Source organism: Tursiops truncatus, chromosome 9, assembly GCF_011762595.2.
Source record: "Tursiops truncatus isolate mTurTru1 chromosome 9, mTurTru1.mat.Y, whole genome shotgun sequence".
Lineage (NCBI taxonomy): Eukaryota > Metazoa > Chordata > Mammalia > Artiodactyla > Delphinidae > Tursiops > Tursiops truncatus.
In genome coordinates this window covers 61595150-61615899 of record NC_047042.1, presented here as the reverse complement: position 1 = coordinate 61615899, position 20750 = coordinate 61595150, and the positions used below count along the sequence as shown (strand labels likewise).

The following is a 20750-nucleotide window of genomic DNA, read 5'->3' as shown; positions in this document are numbered from 1 at the left end:
AGGCGTGCGGGCTTCAGTAGTTGTGGCACACGGGCTTAGTTGCTCCACGGCACGTGGGATCTTCCTGGACCAGGGCTCGAACCCGTGTCCCCTGCGTTGGTAGGCGGGTTCTTAACCACTGCGCCACCAGGGATGCCCTCGCATGAAAATTTTAAAACCAGAGTTTTTTTCCTGGCAGGTAGCAAAGTATGGCAGTGGTTCCCACGGAGATTTCTGCTTCAGTAAGTTTTGACTCTGTATCTGCCCATCTCTCCAATTTTTGGGTCAGCGGTTTGCCCTGTGACCTCAATTCTCTGATAGATTTAGGAAGATCTGATGATTAGTTTGTTCGGCTTTTTACTTGTTAGGACAGAGTGAAGACTTCTTATCTCTTACATGCCAGACCAGAGACGGGAAGTTGATGGATATTGCTTTAAGCCACTGCATTTGTGGTAATTAGTTCCTGCCCACATCTGGAAAATTTGTGAGGGCAGAGACCATCTCGTTTCATGTTGTAGTCTCACCTTCCAACACAATGTGTCACGCATGGTGGTGTTCAATGGGAATTTATTAAAAGTATGGTTACATTTTCCATTTGGAACATGATTTGGAAGTTATAGTGGATGCTGTATTGTGCCACTTGTATTTGCCTCCTAACCCCTACACCTGACTTCAGGACTGAAGTATTTATTCTCCCAACTGCTGGTTAACAGCTGACTTCAGGTAACAGTTGCAAATGACCTCCACTTTCCAGGGATTGGTTGTTCTCGCTTGAAGAGAGCTACGCTATCCAAGGCCACGCCTCATTTCCAGGGGCATCCTGCATCACAGTGACTGGTCTATGCAGGGGTGTAAGATGTAGCCTCTTGCCCCAACTGGGACAATTCTGCAGGGTCATTACAGCTCATGAGCTCTCAGTGGGATTGGCCAAGGCCTTTGTTGTGCCTGCATCACACCCAAACTCCTGCTTAATCATGCTTTGTCCCCTCAGAGATGTTATTCCCTAAAGCACTCCCCATTCAATTTCTTGCACCCAAATCTCCATCTCAGAGTCTGGTCCTAAGGAACTCAACCTGCCACAGAGGTAAGATGGCAGGGAAGAAGAAGGGTAGGTGTGGTCAGGAATTATCGTTCATTTTAGACTCCATTTTCCAAATTTATACTTGGCTTTTCATCTCCCCTCTAGGGTAAAGGGGAGACTGGGAAGGATTACGGAACAGGAAAACGTTCATTGGTACTCTCCTCTGTCTTTGTGCTTCCTCTTCCATATACTGGCATTATCAGTTTCCCCACCTTCTAGGGTCCAACCCACAAGGCCCAATTTGTTAATCTAATTAACACTAAGCCATTCATTCACAAATACCTGAATATATATGATGTCCCAGGATCTATACTCTTCCATGGGGATACTGCATTGGCTACACTAATCCATGGCCCTAAGGAATGAATACATGGTCTCCTTTGATGAGGGTAAGAATGTCACAAGTCTCATCTGTCATGTCATGAAATGGGCTATGAAAGTTAAGGCACCGGTGCTACTAGAACACATAGGAGTGTCACATAATCCAGCCTTGGGTGGGGATAGGAGTGAGAGGTGTTTTCCTGGAGTATCTAAACAAAATCTTTAAGTAGGGGTTACATAAAGTCATAGGTCTCATAAGACCAGCCTTGGAAACACTATCATCTTTTGCTTCTCATCTGAAAAAATGTAGCGCTTAATCACTTTTTACCATCTCCTTAATCCATTTTGAGGGATACCTGGTTAATACAGGGAGTTAAAGGACATTTTTCTATAGGACATTTTCATCACAGGGTTACTTAGAAGCAGCATTGAGCGGACACATTGATATGTATCAAAATACTGTCCATACTGTCACCCAGAAAGCCTTTCTTGGAGGCACCCCCATCCTCTCACATATGCTCTGTTCTTTCAAATAACCGTGGGAGAGCCTCCAATCACATAAAAATCTTTTTAGCACATAGTCACAGACCTAACCTGCACCATTTATTGGGAGATTGGTTCTACAAATTGACCACCTAGGTCCTAGGTTCTTAGTATAAAGATCTTTTGTTTCCTAAAGCTTCCTTTATTCCTAAGGAGTCTACACTAGTTGAAAGCATAAAACATATGATTCTACAGGCCACCACTGGAAATATCCATCAGTGGACCTACTGTGTTCCTGGCCTCCATTTATAAACAATGAGTTGGCATCCTTTCCGTCTTCAAGATGGTTCCTCTTTGTGGGGAATGCTTAATCTTTTTATTTTGTCCTCAAATCCACCATCCTTTTCTCCTTATCTAAAGGTCCTTGGAGATTACAAGACAAAACTATTCATGACAGATGGTGCTGTCATGAGTGATGTGGCCACTATGAGAGAAGAAAATGCTTAAGAATCACACACTTTTGCAATTCAATTTATTTGCTGTTTTACAACTTATATTTCCAAAGGCTTTACAATGTCACATTTTCTTGTTTTTTGATACAATGCTTTAATAGTTCAGTCAAGAGAGATATATGATGCAATATTTAGCTCTTCCTTGAAGCTGGAACTCAGCAATTTATTTCCTGTGAAATAATAATGGAATACATTTCCTTAAATTGGCGTGTAACAGACTCAAGATGTTATACAGAGAATCATTACCAATATCTTTAGTTTCCATTTTTAGGATAAAGCCAAAGGTCTTGACATTTTGCCTGAGCTTAGTTATCAGTCTTCCCTTTATGACCACTGCAGGGCAGAAATGGCCTTTAAGGGGCCATCAAGCCACTGCTCCAGGACCAGGGGTTGAGGTGAGGCAGGGTTACCCAATGCCAAGACTCTGTGTAGGGAAGCCTGTCAAGCTACTGCCCCTTAAGGGAGATGCTAAGCTTCCAGTACCCAGCTCTAAGCTGGGACACTAAGAGTGAAACTGCCAGGATCACTTACAAAATCCCATTTTAACCCACGACGTACTACCATTAACAGATCGGGAGTTAAGTGTGAAAGCCAGCTTAAAAATAACATTCCACAGAATTGAAAGGCTTTGGCTCTAATCCTGTCAGGTAGGGCCTTCTTTACAAGGTATGTCTGTTACCTGGGTAGAACTCTGCCGTTTGTCATTGCCCATAAGCAGTGTTAGCTTTGAAGGGCAGACCAGGCACCAAGTAGGAAACCCCAAACAAATAAAGTCCAAAAAGCAAATCATAAGACGAACTGGACACAGGACACATAACCAACCTCTAGAGCTGCTGGGTATTTCCTAAACTTTATAGCATCTGCCTCGAATCTCTGTTACTTTGTAGGGGAACTTGGTTTTTGATCTCTCACAGTTACCTGAGGGAAGAAGTGATTCATACATTAAATAATCCAAATTGCTTAAAAACCAAAAGGAAAAAATAAATCAAAAACACATCTTTCAAGAAATTGACCTGTTTTTCATGATACTATTCTATATCATTCTGTAGTTCTTGGCAGCAAAAAATATCATTGGCAAAAATAATAACAGACAATTTATAGAAGAGAGACTTCAGCCTGGAAATTAAAATCTTGACTGTGTGACCTGGAGTAAACTGAAGTTCCCATTATCTTCACAGGACAACTCGGTCAGACTTTTTTTTTTTCCGGCTGCACCGTGCAGCTTGCAGGATCTTAGTTCCCCGATTAGGGATCAAACCCTGGCCCTCGGCAGTGAAAGCAAGGAGTCCTAACCACTGGACCACCAGGGAATTCCCCAGACTTTCTTTCAGACATGGCCAAAGAAGAAAAGTGCTAAAAACTACACAACTACAATATTAAGAAGAGGGAGAGGGAGTAAATTTATAACCAATGTTATTACCCAAAATAGAAGAAGAGTCATACACGCTCTGATGGGAAATGACATGGGAATTCAGAAGCAGATAAGACTTTGAGAAGGCTAAAGGTAAAGTTGCCGGTGTTTTAGTTTATTCATTTTACAATGTTAGACATCGTGATCTAGGGCTCACACACATCTGGAATGGTCCCATTCATTATGGAGCTTACACAGCGCTTCTTTCTTATGTATGAGGGGTCTCTAAGCACAGTGGTCCAGAACAGTCTCTCTTGCCATCTTTTATAAGCAGGGACTAAACATACCAAAGCCAAAAAACTCTGCTCATATTGTAAAGTCACCCTATTTTTAAAAACCCCTTCCAAATTACTGAGCATGAATCGAAGTCATGACAACAGCCAAGAGTTAAGATGTGACAATACCCCAACTTTTCAGTGGAAGTGGTAGGCATAAATATGTCAAGTCTAAAGGTTCTGGGACTAAGACTGGAACTTATTTAAACTTCCCTGGGGCTCTTATGCATCCCATTCTTCACTTACCTGCTTTGCTTCATTCTTTGCACCCCAGAGGTAATCATCTCCCAAAGCTCTCCTTTGGGCCCTCCCTCCCTCCCCACTCCTGTCAGCTGTGCCCCCGCCAGTCACAGGATGGTCCAAACTCAAGCTTCAACCAGGTGTGGGGAGGCTGCTAGTCCAGTCCCTCAATCTCACCACTTTATGCCCCTCCCACCATAACCCACACAGCAAAGCAAAACAACTTCTCTTCCCAAGTTAACTCTTGGGAATGTTACCATTTTTTTGGATGTACTCAAGTTCAAATTCCAGCCCTTTCTTAAAGATTAAATTGCATTAGTCCTCTCACATGTCTCTATCTCTTTTTTTTTTGTATACATAGTTGTTAAGCAGTTTAAATTTTATTGACCTCCTGGTTTTTTTAAAAAAGTTAAATTTAAGGTCACACCTCTAAGTTTGATGCACTCTATACAGATCGTGTAGAGTATGACTGTGAAGAGATACAAATTAGTCCATGTGGAAAAAGATTTACTAGAGTACAGAATCATTTTCATAAATACATGTCTCTATCTCAAAGTCCCATGTGAGTCAGGACCCTCACCACTTTGTTGATTTATTGGGTTGCCAAAAAGTTCGTTCAGGTTTTCTGTAAGATGTTATGGTACTTTTTAGCCAACCCAGTACAACACTTTTTGTTGAATAAAACTGGTTTGGGGGGACTTCCCCGGCGGTCCAGTGGTTAAGATTCCACCTTCCAATGCAGGGGGCCTGGGTTCAATCCCTGATCGGGGAACTAAGATCCCACATACCACAGAGACAAAAAATAAAACAAACAAAATGGTTTTCAGCCATATAGGCACTCTTCACTCTAATTTCTCCTATAAAATACTGCTGGTTGAAATTCCTACAGCACATTTGTCTCATTTCTCTACTCAATCTGGATCAGCCCCTTATTGCCTACAGGATAAAAATCTATAAGTGAAGAAAAACACTACTACTTTACCCCATTCTCCTTGGTCTATTTCCCAATTCCTCACAAGTCTTCCCTCTGGCAGGATGGTCTCGAGAGGAATCCTGCCAGGGCTGCCCATTTGAGCTCACGCTACTGTCTCCATTCCCACTCCAAACTTGCTCTTTTGTCTCCAAACCACAGAACCTAAAACTGTGTCGAAATTCTCTGCCTCCACATAGACTGCCCATTCTCAGCAATCCAGCTAGACTGATGTCCTCCTGACTATCTCAGCCCAACTCTCCTTACCGCCACCATCCAAATCTTTATAATCTACTATAGCACTTTGTTTCAAATTACATTGCAGTTTCCTAGAATGCAGGAATTCTAACTTGGGATTTTCTTTGCAAATCCTATGAATATGGGCACATACAGCTTAATTGACAACATACTTTCAAAACAGAGAAATGCTATTGATTCATAGCTGCCTTTGCATCCAAGACTTGGTATGGAACCGCCACAGACAACCAGTTAGGATGAACCCACTAGTCACTTACATTCCAATGGTTTGTGAGAGGCTCTCCTGGACTCCAGTCCCTCTGGCTTGGACATAGTGTGTTTTCTTCGGAGGGTGACACCAGTACTTTCACAGCCATCCTGTCGTTTCAACTGGTAAACCACAGGGACGACGTGCTCATATTCACCACCAGCTTGTAATAACCTGTACTTATTTCTGGTGGGCCAAACCATAAGTTGGGGAGGGACAGAGCACTCAGGTGGCATCCTGATTATCCTTCCAGCCTTCAGATAAGACCTTCCTTTGGAAGATGTCAGAGGACCCTGTGGACTCACTTCTTCAAGGAGGCATTCTACCTCATGCATTACATCTTCAGCTTCCAACTCAGAGCCTTCTGAATCCTCAGGAAGCACGATGGTCAAGGCAGCGCTTTTCTGCAGCAAATAGGCTGTCTTAACATTTGAGACGCTGCTCAGGTCTTTCAGCTTCCTGCCTTTCACAGTCTTTCTAGTCTCTGCACACCTTTTCAAGTTCTCTTTATGCACCTCCCCAATCTCATCATTCACCATCACTTCATCTTTGTCTGCACTTAATTTCCTATTTGTGACTGGCTTTCTCCATGACCCCTTGGTTTTGCAGTCTGGTGAGGCCCCTTCATCTCTGCAGGGCATTTGCTGGGGGGATTTCTCTACCTGTGCTTCATACCAACTCATGTCGCACTGAATGCCCTCTTCTACTTTGGTAAACTGGGTCGACCAGGTAGGGGAGGGAACGCGCCCCTCGCAGCCATTGTTCTCTACCTCACCAACTTCATCCTGGTTCCTGCTCCCCACTGACAGCTGCTCTGCTCCCTTTCTCCCACTTCCTGGTGAAGACTCAGGGGAATTCTCAGACTGTACCTCATACCACCAACTCATATCGCATTGGGTGGCCTGACCTACTTTGTTGAACTGGGCCAACCAGGTAGCGGATGGAACACCCCCCTCAGGGTAGCTATTGCTCTCTACGTCTTCCTCTCCACGCACATTCTCAGGGGAGCCATGGCTCCCACGACTGTTCTCTGGCATGCTTTCCCCTGCAGTAAGGAGCTCCTGAGATGCTGAATGTAGGCTCGGGTCTTTTACTGCTTCCATGCTGGCACAGGGTGGCCCTTCCTGATGCAGCTTGTTGATGTCTCCAGGAGATGGGTACAGTTTTGAGTTCAGGCTATTCTGGATCTCATCCCTGCCAGGTGGAGGTGGTGGGTTTTGGGAAACAGCTGCATATCCCTTCTTTTCTTCACCCAAGTTCATCTCCATGATAGATCCTGACTTAAACATCACATGTCTTACAACATCAAGACACTGCTCTGACTGGACAGCTCTGTGTTCATCTTTATATGCAATGCAGTCTCCACCCTCATGAGGGTTACAGAGCACACCTCTACTTTCCCAGGAACTCTGTGAAATCCCATTGTGCTGCAGTATGTTCTCTGGCATGGCTTTACCATAAGCCACATCATACAAACCCATAGTTTCTTTCAATGATTTCCAGAATTTTATTATAGAGGATCCTTTGCCCTGGACTAGCCTCCTTTGCTCTTTCTCGGATACACAGATTCCTTGAGGTGCATCTCTATGCAAAGTGTTATTAGAAGGGCTCTTGCTATGTAGCTCCCTCTTCTGGGCAACAGAAGTCAAAGCCCCATCTGTTTCTTGATGAATGTTGTCAGTTTCAATGTCAATATTAGTAGCAGGGATACTGGTCACCCTTCCTGTGTCATGGCTGTCGCCTTCTGCGTGCATGTCTTGTTTTTCTCTCATGTTTTCAGCCTGTTGAGGTTCAGTCTGTGTGTGTTTCGTTCTCATTTTTTTCCCACAGCCACCATATTCTCTGAACTGTGCCGTGTTATAAAACATAGGGACTATGGGTCTTCGGTTAAGAGTAGTGGGCAACGGGGACTGAGGGATGAGGAAACTGGGATACTCATTGAGCACCACAGGATATGGAAAATACAGACTTCCATTTCTCAAACCTAGAAAGAGAAAGGTATAGCCATTTTGTCTCCTGTGGCCAGTCACAACATTCAGCCAGAACACCTGTACAGCCACACCAATGGTTAAAATACTGAATTTTCTCTATGTCAGTTGGTAAAGGCTCCCAGTTCCTCCCTGGACATCCACAGGAGTCAACCAGTGAAGGAGCAATGACTAGAACAGTGGGGCCTCCAGAACCCTTCTTCACACTAGAACAGCACTACAGCAGGCATCTGTTCCAACTGGTTGGTTCCCAAGCCATCAGTTGGTCAGCATATTAAGAATAGCACCCCCTACTTTGTAGCCTTTTAAAAGAGACCAAGCACATACCAGGCATAACTCAGGCTTGTCATGGTTGCAAAAAGAATAATATCAGGCCTTACAGAGCAAGAGGGAACAAAAGTTCTTTGGATTTAAAATCCTTTCTAAGCCTATGTATTCAGCCCTATTCATTCATACACATACACACATCTTCCCCCATTTCCACTCTTTAGGGATAACCACTGCAGTGGTGTCAATAATGCCAGACATATTTCTCTCAAACAAATATATTTTGGGGAAAGGCATTTGACTTTGCAAGACAGATTTGTACAACTGACAAGTGAAGCTAAGGTAAAACTTCTAACTATATAAAAGAAGGAGCAGTCATATTCCAATCAGTGTTCATGAAGCAATTTAGCCAGTATTGTGCAGTAGAGCTTATGAACCCAGTTTCACTGTTGAGGAAGGTATCAGTGTGCCTCTAGTACTTGGCTAAGATACCTCTAGTATATTTGTATAACCATATGCATATGGGTATTTTCCTTTATTGAAGGAAAAGGAAATCTCAGCTCGGGTTTCAACATTGTCCTAAGAGGTTAGAAGCCACAGAAGAAAGTTCATCTAACTACAGAGACAGATAACTTCAAAGCCAGTCCACGGAGGGTCAGGTTTGGAACTCTTGTTGAAACTACTGGAAGAGTGGGCTCCTCTCTTGGATCACTAGCCATAGAATCATTACAGGCCTGGAAATGCTGTGACCATCTTTGCCACTTAGAAATAATGGCTGACAGGCCAACACAGAGAAAGTCAAAACCTAGAAATAGAGGGAAATAGACTAAAAAAATGGATTATGTGTTTTGAGTCCCCATCTAGCCAAACAAAAGTGGCTTCACTCTTGGAATTCTATACATTCCTTTTTTCACTAAAATATGAATTATGTTGCAATTAAAAATACAAACTTTCTTCCTACTCCCAGCACCATCCACTTTAATTCCCCTAAACCACAACTCTAAAGGATAAATAATTGAAACCTTAAGCTGAATGGTGTGGAAAAACCACAGAGGTATAGCATCTCAACCTGTTAATTCAAAGAATGTTTAAGATACAATATAAATTGTTTTCTCTCAGAACTTCCTACACTCTGTACTCACACAATTCCTGTCTCTGCACCATTTCAAAATAGCATTTCAATGTCTGTACTAATTAGGGAATCTCCAGAGAAACAGAGCCAAGAGTTTATATACGGTAAGATTTCTTGAAGGAGCTGGCTCATGTGGAGGTGCTAGTCCAACATCTGGCAGGTAGAGGCACAGTGAAGAACTGTAGGTCACAGGCCATACGCTGGCACAGGTCCCTGTTGCTCAGACTGAGACTACTATTCAGCTGGCAACAGTGGTGAATTCAGAAGCTCTCCTTATCACACCTAGTTTTCTACCTGGAAAAGCTGCATAATATTTACAACATGCTTTATCTCCAGCAGGATACTCAGAAGAGCAAGTTTAACATTATCTTTCCTACTTGGAGAGGTGAGATGGGAGAATCACCCCATGGATCCTCCTGCCTGCCTAAAGCCCCCTCCCCCATGTACTGAATGAAACGCTAGATGTCTACCTTCCAAACATTTTCAAGTCTTGCTTGTCATTCTTCCTCTAGAGTACTTTTCTGACTTCACCATAATAGGTCTGAGAACCTTTAGGCCTTGTCAAAGCTCCAGGGACTAGGAGCACTAAGGCACCTCTGGCCTCACACATGAGGGGACTTTGGTTGGATTACTCTGTGACCCTGGGCCAGTCACTGACTGGGAGCCTCAGCTCCCTCATTTGGGGAGCAAGGATAGCAACAATACCTAGTTCATGGGCTGCTGAGGTCAATGAGAGAACCTATTTGTAGCATTTAGCAGAGTAACTGGCATATAGCTAGAATTCGAATGTTTCCTATTAACCTGAACAACAAACACTGCCCCATGCGCTGCTACCGTCTCTGGTTTGAGCACAGGGTGAGGAAAGGGAGGTAATGGACACAGGTGTTAGAAACCTTCAGGCTTTGGCTCACAGGGAGGGTCCCTAATCCCACTGAACCTCTTTGGGGATTCAGATTCCTTACCTGCTCCAGGAATGGAGAATGGATTATAGACAGGATTCTGGTACCAGGGACCCAGGTGAAGCTGCTGGGCCACGGGGTGCACATAAAAGAAAGGTCTGGAGTTACTGCCCTCAAAATTGTCGTTGTTTCCTGAAGAGTTCATTTCCCAGGCTGAAAAGCAGGTGTTTGTAGTTAGGAAAGGACAGCCGCACTCTGCCCTGTAAAGTGCTGTAAAGGAAGAAAGTCGTCCTCGTCCCCCATCAGAACTGGGAGCCTGGGTGGAGGTCCCTTACCTTCTCTTCCCGCTCGCCTGGGATGGGGACACGCGGGGGCTGCCCTGCGTGCGTTTCGACCAGAGGAGCAGCACCCAGAGGCCCGGGCCCGCATCGTGCTGAGCAAGTCTGGCTCCCCAGGCAGGAGCACCGTGGGGAGATGAGGCCTTGGAGGCGCGGGGTACCTAGCGCTGGGCGCCAAACGCCAGGGGCCGCGCCCCGCGGCTACACTGGGAGACGCGGCCTAGGCCTCGGCTGCACCGCCCTTGTCCACAGCCTCTCTAACCTTCCCCCCAGCCGCCACCTGGGCCGATCCCCTCCTCAGTCTGGGAGTCCAGGCCCCCGGCTCCGCGTCTCCTACCACCCCCCTCCCCACAGGCCTGTCTGTTCCCGCGACCTCCACACCCTGCACCCCCGCGCCCTGCAGGACCCGCGCTCGCGTTCGGGACACCAACCTGCTCCAGCTCGACGTCTGCAACTGGCAGCCTCTACGGTGGCTCACACCACCCGCGCCGACCCGACCTCTGTAGCCAGGTGAATCTACGCTGCCGGTGGCCGAGGCTCCAGCCTTTATTGGGCGGCTGGACGGCAACGTGCTGCCTCTTCCGCAGGCACCGCCCCTGGCGCATTCCCTTCCGCGCATGCGCCCTGTCAGAGCTCGTAGGCCAGGTGGGTCGGATCGAAGGCGCTGGTGGAAGCCGGGGCTGAGACTTGGTGGAGGGGAGCGGCCCTGTGCACGCTGCTCCTGGGTGAACCCCAGTCCTCCCTTCTGCCCACCCTTGTGTGTGTGGGCGCCCTGGCCTTGACTCTTCTAGAGGACAGAGCCCTTCCCGTTCCCTTCGCTCTCCACGACTGTCCCCTCCTCTGAGTGTGTTGAGTGAGGTCGGGTCAGGCCGCTCCTCTGAGCTCCTGGTCTCCTCCTTCCTTGGGCCTAAAGCCGCCCGCTGACACTTAAGGAAGAGGAGGCTACCGAGGAGGAGCAGAGAGGAAGGAGGCCAACGTGGACGGAGGACAGACCTGAGAGGAGGAAGACTCACACAGGAGAGGTAAACAAGCGTGCTTAATGCTGCTGAGAGCAGCATCTCGCGGGGGCAGGGACTTCGGCAATTAGGACGCTAGTGGTGGGGGGAAGTGGTGGGACAGAAAGGCACTGGAAGTCTGTGGGGTGATGGATGGGCAGTTAGAAGGGGAAAGCTGGCAAGTACAGAGTACTGTTTGTGTGTGAGTGGAAGGAAAGTCATAGGACAGTAGTGGAGGGGAGTCGTGGGGTTGTAAGGAGGATTGTGGATTTTGTTTTGTTTTTGAAAGGAAGGGATTGAGGTATATTTATCCTGGGATGGACTGACAGGGAGACGTTACTGGTAGTGGAGAGAGAAGGATGTTAGGACGATGTTCTGAGAGTGGGAGGGTAGCCAAGGCTGGTTACAGTGCTTGGCCTTGGACGGAAGAAAGTCCTTGAGGTTGGAGGGAAATGAAATCCTGAAGGCAGGAATTTAAGTGCATTAGCGTCTGATGACCTTGTTATTACTATATTTTCAGTCAAGAGGGGTAGGAATAGTACTAACCATGTCTGCCATATTTCTCCATGGAATGGAAAGAGCAGTAATTTACAGACATGCAAAAAGAGCTGCTGGTAGAGTTGGGGGCTGACCTGGGGTGAGATTCAGTCATTTGTATTGGCCTTCATCTGAAGTGTTATGTCACTTGCCTAGTCATTTTCAGTTGCTTGGGAGAGACACAGTGGTTGGATGGATCAAGGACTGTGGTTTTGTAGGGCTTGTGGGAAGAGAAGTCAATGGTTCAAGAAAGTTCAGTGTAATGGTGAGAAGTTAAATACATCATGGCACATGACGTATACCCTGCACTTGTGTGACCCTGAGTGTGAGTGCCTCGATAAATTGTGCTCCCTAGGTACCTCACCTCACCCTACTTAGTGGCCTAGCATGTAGTCAGGAAGAGAAAGTAATGTCAGAGAGGAACTGATCAAGTTAAGAAGAAGTAATGGAGGTCTTATACTTGAGAATGAAAGAGCTAGAGGAGGGCGTTCGTGGTCCAAGAATGGAAATCTAAAATTTCGGCTTTCAGAGTTGGAGCAGTTGTAAGTTGTAACAAGGTCCACGGGGTGGCCATTGGTTTGCTGAAGTCCTGTGGGCATGAAGGTCATTTGCACTGAGAAAGGAAAAGATCTGGGAGGCTGGGGTTTTGTTTGAGTCACCCCCTCTGTTGCTGAGCTCAAGTTTGTGTGCCAGACACACAGTGAGGGCAAACAAACGGAAACATCGGAGTTTGGAGCAAAGAAAGGTTTACAGTATTTGTTGAAGAGGCACCAACCCAAAAGATGGGAGACCTAGACTCATCTCAAATCCTTCTTGCTGGCTGGCTGGCTGGCTGGGGTGCGAGGTTTTTAAAGACAGCAGAGGTAAAGGTTCTTTGTGATTTCAGCTTCCTGATAAGACCTCAACTGCAGACTTCCTGGCTGCCTGTGACTTGATGTGTCGTTGGTGACTGTGACTGATCTGTGTGTTCCTGCAAAGCAAACTAGTAAATCGTGGTCTTGTGATCCCTTAACTTCTTTCTAGGAGAGAGCAAAAGCAATGGTTGAGACATTTTATTCTGTACTTAGAGCCTTCATGATGGTTCAGGAGCTTCAGTTCTTAATTGACCCTCCAGGTGTCATCAATTTTAAGTCCACTTGGGGCCAGCTGGTTGAAGCCACAGGACATTATCTCGACAGTTTGGGGTCATGAATCAAGGCATTAGTTTAAGCTAACAATCATGGAAAAGGTTATGTTGGGCTTGCTTTTCTTTTGTTTCTGCGTTCCCTCACTTCTCCAGTGAGTAACTGTTTGAATCTGCTCTTTGGGATTCAGGGAAAATCTAGGAGACTTAAACCATTTTCTATAAACGAGAAATGACAGACACAGGAAGGCTTTTGTACCCGGGAGGGCCCCGCTGCGCCCTGCTTCATTTCACCTCTTTCGTATGGTAGTCATTTAGAGGTTCCCATGTCCTCAGTGAATGTGGCAGAGGGACCAGCAAGGTGAGAGATAGAAACATCACAAGATGTTTGTATTCATAATGTGATGTTTTTCTTAAAGAGAGTTCCCCAAATTTTATAATCTTCAGTCCCCAGAAAACTTGGATCTGCCACATGCTAGTGGCCATGTCAGCCCTGGAGTGCATGGAGAGTGGGAGAATGAAGAACCTCCTTATGAGGGAACAGGTTTCAATGACTATTCAGTGAATAGGGTGAGGGATATGGTGGCTTGTGCTTAGGCAAACAGGGCTTCCAGGTTGCAGTGGCTGGGAGAGTTGGTAGGTAGGTGAGCAGGGAGAAGAACTGGAATGCAAGTGTCCCAGAAATGCCAGCTCACTGGGAACTTTGAGGCAGTGCTGGAAGATGTCAAGAATGAAACGTATAGTGGTACTAGACCACTGATGTAAGGATGTTTTTTGTGCCAACTGAGGCATTTTGTGTTGGGTGGGGTGTCTGAGGTTAGATGGTGGTTGCTATTTTTGCATTAAGGTCCAGCTAGTAAACTGTGTGTTCTCTGCTCAGAATTCCAAATGGTTTTTATTATTATCATCTCTATTTTAAGATGAGGATATCTGAGATTCAGGAAGGTTAAATAATCTGTCCACATATATTAAGTTGCAGTCCTACTAGTTGGAAGGGGAGTGGGGTGAGGTCTTTGAATTCCCAGACCCAGTGCCTTTTCTACTGTTTGTGTGGTCAGTGTCACTCTCATTTCGACAGTTTGACGGTCTTCGTCTCCCATTAAAGCAGAGTAGTTTCTACTTCCCCCTCAATTGACATGCTGATCTCAGATAGAAGTTTTAAACACGAATGTAATGATAGTCTTGCTTTCCACACCTAAAAACCTCCTTCACCCTCACTAATGATCCTTCATTTACTCATTCCATGTACAAAATTTGAGTCCCTATAATGGTACCAGCACAATTTTAGCCCTAAGGAAACGGAAGAAAAACAAAATTGTAATTCCTAAGGAGCCTTCATTCTTGTGGTATTTGCAATGAGATGCCATTCACAGCTAACATATTGGGGAAAAAATGAGTCTGACAACACCAAGGGTTAAGGAGGGAGTGGAGTGACAGGAACGTGTATACATTACTCCTGAGAGTGTAAATTGGTAAAAATCACTTTGGAGAGCAAGTTGACAGTATCTGAAAAAGTTGAAAATGTGTCATACCCCATGAACCAGCAATTCTACCTCTCGAAATATCCTAGGGAAAAAACCTTGTATATACACACAAGGAGCTGTTTATTAAAAATGTTTGTTACCATAGCATTGCTTTTAATATATATAAAAAAAAATGAAAACCACTTAAATATCCATGAAACAAGAGAATGGATAAATAAGTTGTAGTATAGATAAATTATGGGAAACTACATAGGCGTTAAATGAATGAACTAGAATCACATCTGTCTCCATGGATAAATCTTAAATATAAGGTTCTAATTTATAATTTCTTTTATAAATATCTTTTAGAGTTATAGTTTTTCTTGCTATTGAAAATGATTTATTTAAACTACACTTTCTAACTGTGTTGGTGGTATATAGGAATAATATTGATATTTACATATTGATTTTATATTCCAGCAACTTTGCTGAACTCTTTAGTTTCAATTTTTTGTGGATTTGACTAGATTTTCTGTGTGAACACTCAAATCATCTACAAATAATGAAGTTCTTTTAAAAATATATATTTATTTATTTTTGGCTGCGTTGGATCTTCTTCGCTGTGCACGGGCTTTCTCTAGTTGCAGAGAGTGGGGGCTACTCTTTGTTGTGGTGTGCAGTCTTCTCATTGCGGTGGCTTCTCTTGTTGCGGAGCACGGGCTCCAGGCGTGCGGGCTTCAGTAGTTGTGGCATGTGGGCTCTACAGCACAGGCTCAGTTGTTGTGGCACATGACCTTAGTTGCTCCGCAGCATGTGGATCTTCCCAGACCAGGGCTCGAACCTGTGTCCCCTGCCTTGGCAGGCGGATTTTTAACCACTGCACCACCAGGGAAGTCCCAATAATGAAGTTTTGTTTCTTCCTTTTCAATGAATAGCTTCTCATTTCTCTTATTTGTCTTAATCTTCTAAGACCTTCAGCACGATATTCAATTTAGAACACTGATAGCAGATAGCATTGTCCTGTACTTAATTTCTAATGATACACTATAAAGAATTATTGTAGGTTATTTTCAAGATACTCTTTAGCAAGTTAGTAGGGTCTGTTATTCCACATTGGCTGAGAAGTTTTAAAATTTTGAATGAATGTTAAGTTTTAGCAAGTGGTTTCCTGCATCTTTGAAATAATCATATTTTTTCCTCTTTCTTCATCTTGCTAATAAAGCAGGTTCCTTACTAAATTTTTCTCTCATTAAACAATCCTTATATTCCTAGAATACACTCAACTTGGTCTTGATATATTTTAATATACATTGCAGGATTCCATTTGCTGGTATTTTATTTAGAATTTTGGAATCTAAGACTATAAGTGGAATTGTTTTATAATTTTTAATTCTCATATTGTCTTTTCTTGGTTTCAAGATATCCTAGCCTCATAAAATAAGCTAGATAACTTGCTATTTTTTTCTGTTCTCTAGAGCAATTTGCATAAGACAAGGATTATCTACTTATTCCTTGAAGGTTTGATAGAACTTCCCTGAAAGAGTATGTTGTGTATTTTGTTTGGTGGGTAGACATGGCTACTGATGCAGTTTATCTAATGTTTATAAGTCTGTTTCGTTTTTCCATTTCTTGATTTGGTTTTGATGACTTGAATTTTTCTAGGAATTTGCCCTTTTTGTCTGAGTTTCCCAGTTTATAGGCATAAAACTTTTCATAATTTTTGATTTTTTAAAAGTGCTTGTGATGTCTGTAAATATGTTCCCATTTTGATATTTAATGTTCTTTGTCCTCTATATTCTTTCCTGATGAATGTGCTCAAAACTATATCCATTTCATTATTCTGATCAAAGAACCAACTGTTTTGTTGTTGTTCCTCTCCTTTATTTCCTATGTAATAATTACGGTTCTTTTATTTCTATTCTTAAATGTCTTTGGGTTTCCTCTGTTGTTTGCTTTTCTAGCTTATGAGTTGGACATTTACCTAATTAATTTAATTTTTATTCCTTATACATATATATGTTTAAAGCTATAAACTTCCTTCTAAATACTTCTTTAGTTGTGTTTCACAAGTTTTGTTGAGAAGCAGTCTCATAGTCATTTATTTCTAAAATTTTCTAATTTCCACTCTGTTCCTTTTTCTAATTACAATATGCTTTCTGTCATGATCCTTGAATTACTAAGAACTAGGTTTTTCAATTTACAAACATCAGATTATTTTGGTTTATGTTTTATTAATGATTTCCAATTATATTGCATTTTGGTCAAAGTACATGATTTGTAAGTTACCAATAATTTGGTATTTGTTTGGACTTGTCTTATAGCCTTGTAAGTATTCATATTTTGTAAATGATTATAGTAAACTTGAAAAGAAGTTTTATCCACTAATTATTAGATGTTCCTTATTTATAAATATCCTTTAGATCCAGTATTTTTCTGTTCAATTTCTCTATACCCTTACTAATTTTTGGTCTACTTGATGTATAATTTACTGAGTTACACGTGTTTGAAATCTCCCATCATGAGACAGATTTTTCACTAGTAGAGGAGAGAGTTAAAAATATGGAAAGGGGGAATGAATCCACTATTGTTGGATTGGAATCAGAGATGTTAGTGTGAACTCATGGCATGTATATAGATAGATATAGATAGATAGGGATAGCATGTATGTATATATGTTGATATAAATGAGTGTATATACATGTAAGTATGTACATATATATATGTGTGTGTGTATGTATGTGCTTACATCTGTTTTCTGGTTCTGTTTGCTGAGAGGGCCTAAAGAAATAATACCTTAGGGACAAGGAGCACACCTAGCCCTCAAATCTTGGTTTCTAAATGCCATTCTCCACTCAAAGGAATCAGAGCTTGGAGAAATGGCTGTTTCTACGACAGGCAAATACAGAGAATCACAATTTACTGGAGAAGCTCAAGAGCAGCAACCTGTATGGGAACTAGCACTCAGTAGGGAAACCTGAACTGTAATTGACAAATTGCTGGAGGCTCAGTTTTGACAAGTCTGAGAAATAAAAACTCCAGGTAAGCTCAGTCATTGGTGGAGCCCCCACACTTTTATGAGTTTTACCTCCTGGAGCTCTACAGTTTTCTCATGGTACATATTGGAGAATAATCCCAGAGTGCTTTCAGCAGGGGTATCAGAAAAGGAACCATTTTAAAATATGCCAGATCATTCTGTTCTTCTTAACAAGCTCTGCCCTCAGGAGGAACTGTTCAGAGCCTATCCTTCTGGGGTTTTATCAGAACCTAAACTACTTCTGGGAAGGAAAGTTCCCACTACACACACTCTAGCTGTCCTGTCCCACCTAAGGGTTGGGAGGTGGGACAGAGAGACATGTGTGAAGTTCACAATCAGAGATTTAAGCTCACTAAAAGACTGAGACATAATCGTAGGAATATAGAACACTTGTCCTGACCCCGTACCGTACCACTACATTGCTAAAAGCCAATTTACAGCAGTTCTTCAGCCAGTACCCATAATGTACTTTACCCAGTGCATTATGTCCAGCTATCTAGAAAGAAATTACAGGATACATTAAAGGGCAAAGACCACAGTTTGAAGGTACAGAAGAGGTATCAAAATCTGACTCATATGTGGCAAAGATGTTGGAATTATTAGACCTGGATTTTGAAACAACTGTGATTAATATTCTAAGGGCTCTAATAGATAAAGTAGACAGCATGCAAGAACAGATGGCTAATGTAAGCAGAGAGATGAAAATTCTAATAAAGAATCAAAGAGAAATGCTGGAGATCAAAAACATAACAAAATGAAGAATGCCTTTGATGAACTCATTAGTAGACTGGACACAGCTGAAGAAAATCTCTGAGCTGGAGAATATGAGAATATAATAACAGAATTAAAAACTTCAAAAATTGAAAAAAGACTGAAAACAGCAGAACAAAATACTTAAAAATTGGGAAAACTGTAAAAGGTGAAACATAAACATAATTGGAATACCAGGAGGAGAAGAAAGAGAAAAGAACAGAAGCAACATATGAAGCAATAATGATTGAGAATTTCCCCCAAATTAATGTCAGACACTAAACCACAGATCCAGGAAGCTCAGATAACACCGAGCATGATCAATACAGGAAAAAAAAAAAAAAAAAAAGCCTACACCTAGGCATATCATTTTCTAACTATAGAAAATGCAAGCTAAAGGAAAAAATCCTGAAAGAAGTCAGAGGAGAAAAACACTTTTACTTATAGATGAGCAAAGATAAGAATTATATCTAACTTTTTCTTAGAAACCATGCAAGCAAGAAGACAATGGAATGAATACTTAAAATGTTGAGAGAAAAAAACCAATCCACCAACCTAGAAATCTGTACCCTGTGAAATTATCTTTCAAATGTGAAGGAGAAATAAAGACTTTCTCAGACAAACAAAAATTGAGGAAATTTGTTGCCAGTGGACCTGCCTTGCAAGAAATGTTAAAAGAAGTCTTTAGAGAGAAGAAAAATGATATAGGTCAGAAACTCAGATCTGACCTATAAAGAAAAGATCATTACAGAAGGAATATGTGAAGGTAAAATAAAAACTTTATTTTTCTTATTCCTAATCTGACAGATAAAAGTTTACTCAAAATAATAATAGCAATAGTGTATTCAATTATGTATGCTTTTGTGTATATATATGTTTATATATGCTTACCTGTAATTGAATGATAGTAATGATAAATAGGTCAGGAAGTAGGAATTAGGAATTAGTAAGGTACTCATACTATTGGTGGAATCAGTATAGTGTTATTTGAAAGTGGACTTGGATTTGTTGTAAATGTATATAGCAATCTCTAGGGCAACCACTAAAAAGAGCAAAAGCAGAAGTACAACTGATAGGCTAAGAAAAAACAGAATCATTTAATATGGTCAGTAAGAACCACAAGAGGCAGAAAACAGTGGAAGACAAAAATGGGGACAAAGAAAAAGGGCAAGAAGTAGAAAACAGTAATGTATATGGTAGATATTAATTTAACTATAATGGGTAATCAGTTTGGATGTCAGTGATCTCAATGCACGAAATAAAAGATGCAGATTGACATAAGTGATCAAAAAATAAGATTCAACAAGAAATTGACTTTAAATATTAAGACACATGGGGACCAAAAGTAAATGGATGGAGAAAGATGTACCATACTAGGACTAATCAAAAGAAAATGGGAGGGAACTTTCCTGGTGGTGCAGTGGTTAAGAATCTGCCTGCCAGGGCTTCCCTGGTGGTGCAGTGGTTAAGAATCTGCCTGCCAACACAGGGGACACAGGTTCAAGCCCTGGTCCAGGAAGATCCCACATGCCATGGAGCAACTAAGCCCGTGCGCCACAACTACTGAGCCTGTGCTCTAGAGCCTGCATGCCACGACTACTAAGCCCAAGTGCCACAACTACTGAAGCCCACACGCCTAGAGCCTGTGCTTTGCAACAAGAGAAGCCGCTGTGATGAGAAGCCTGTGCACCACAACAAAGAGTAGCCCCCGCTCGACGCAACTAAAGAAAGCCTGCACACAGCAATGAAGACCCAACACAGCCAAAAATAAATAAATAAATAAATAAATTAATTAAAAAAAGAATCCACCTGCCAATGCAGGGGACACAGGTTTGAGCCCTGGTCCAGGAAGATCCCACATGCTGTGGAGCAGCTAAGCCTATGTGCCACAACTACTGAGCCTGAGTTCTAGAGCCCTCAAGCCACAACTACTGAGCCCTCACGCCACAACTACTGAAGCCTGTGTGCCTAGAGCCCATGCTCCACAACAAGAGAAGCCACCACAATGAGAAGCCCACACACCACAACGAAGAGTAGCCCCTGCTCACCACAACTAGAGAAAGGCCACATGCAGCAACAAAGACCCAACACAGCCAATAAATAAATAAATAAATTTGTTAAAAAAAGAAAGAAAGTGGGAGTAGTCATATTTATTTCAGACAGAGAAGATTTCAGAGCAAGGAAAGTGATCAGGAAATAAAGAGGGGTATGTCATAATGATAAAAATGTCAGTTTTCAAAGAAGACATAATAATCCTTAACATGTATGTGCCTAACAACAAAGTGTCAAACTAAGTGAGGCAAAAACTGATAGAAATGCAAGGAGAAATAGATGAATCCACTATTGTAATTGGAGACTTCAGTGCCCCTCTATCAGAAATGAGCAAATCCAGCAGAGAGAAGATCAGTAAGGATACAGATGAACTCAACAACACCATCAATCCCCTG

General features: G+C 42.7%; 1 long non-coding RNA gene across 1 annotated transcript; it reads right to left on the bottom strand.

Moving 5' to 3' along the window:
* Window positions 1–2421: 2421 nt before the first annotated feature.
* LOC141279557 (uncharacterized) lies at window positions 2422–10927 on the bottom strand. The gene is made up of 4 exons (XR_012334029.1): window positions 10833–10927; window positions 10127–10276; window positions 3199–3294; window positions 2422–2546 (listed from the first exon to the last, which is right to left on the bottom strand). It is a non-coding gene; the product is annotated as an uncharacterized lncRNA (long non-coding RNA).
* Window positions 10928–20750: the final 9823 nt, after the last annotated feature.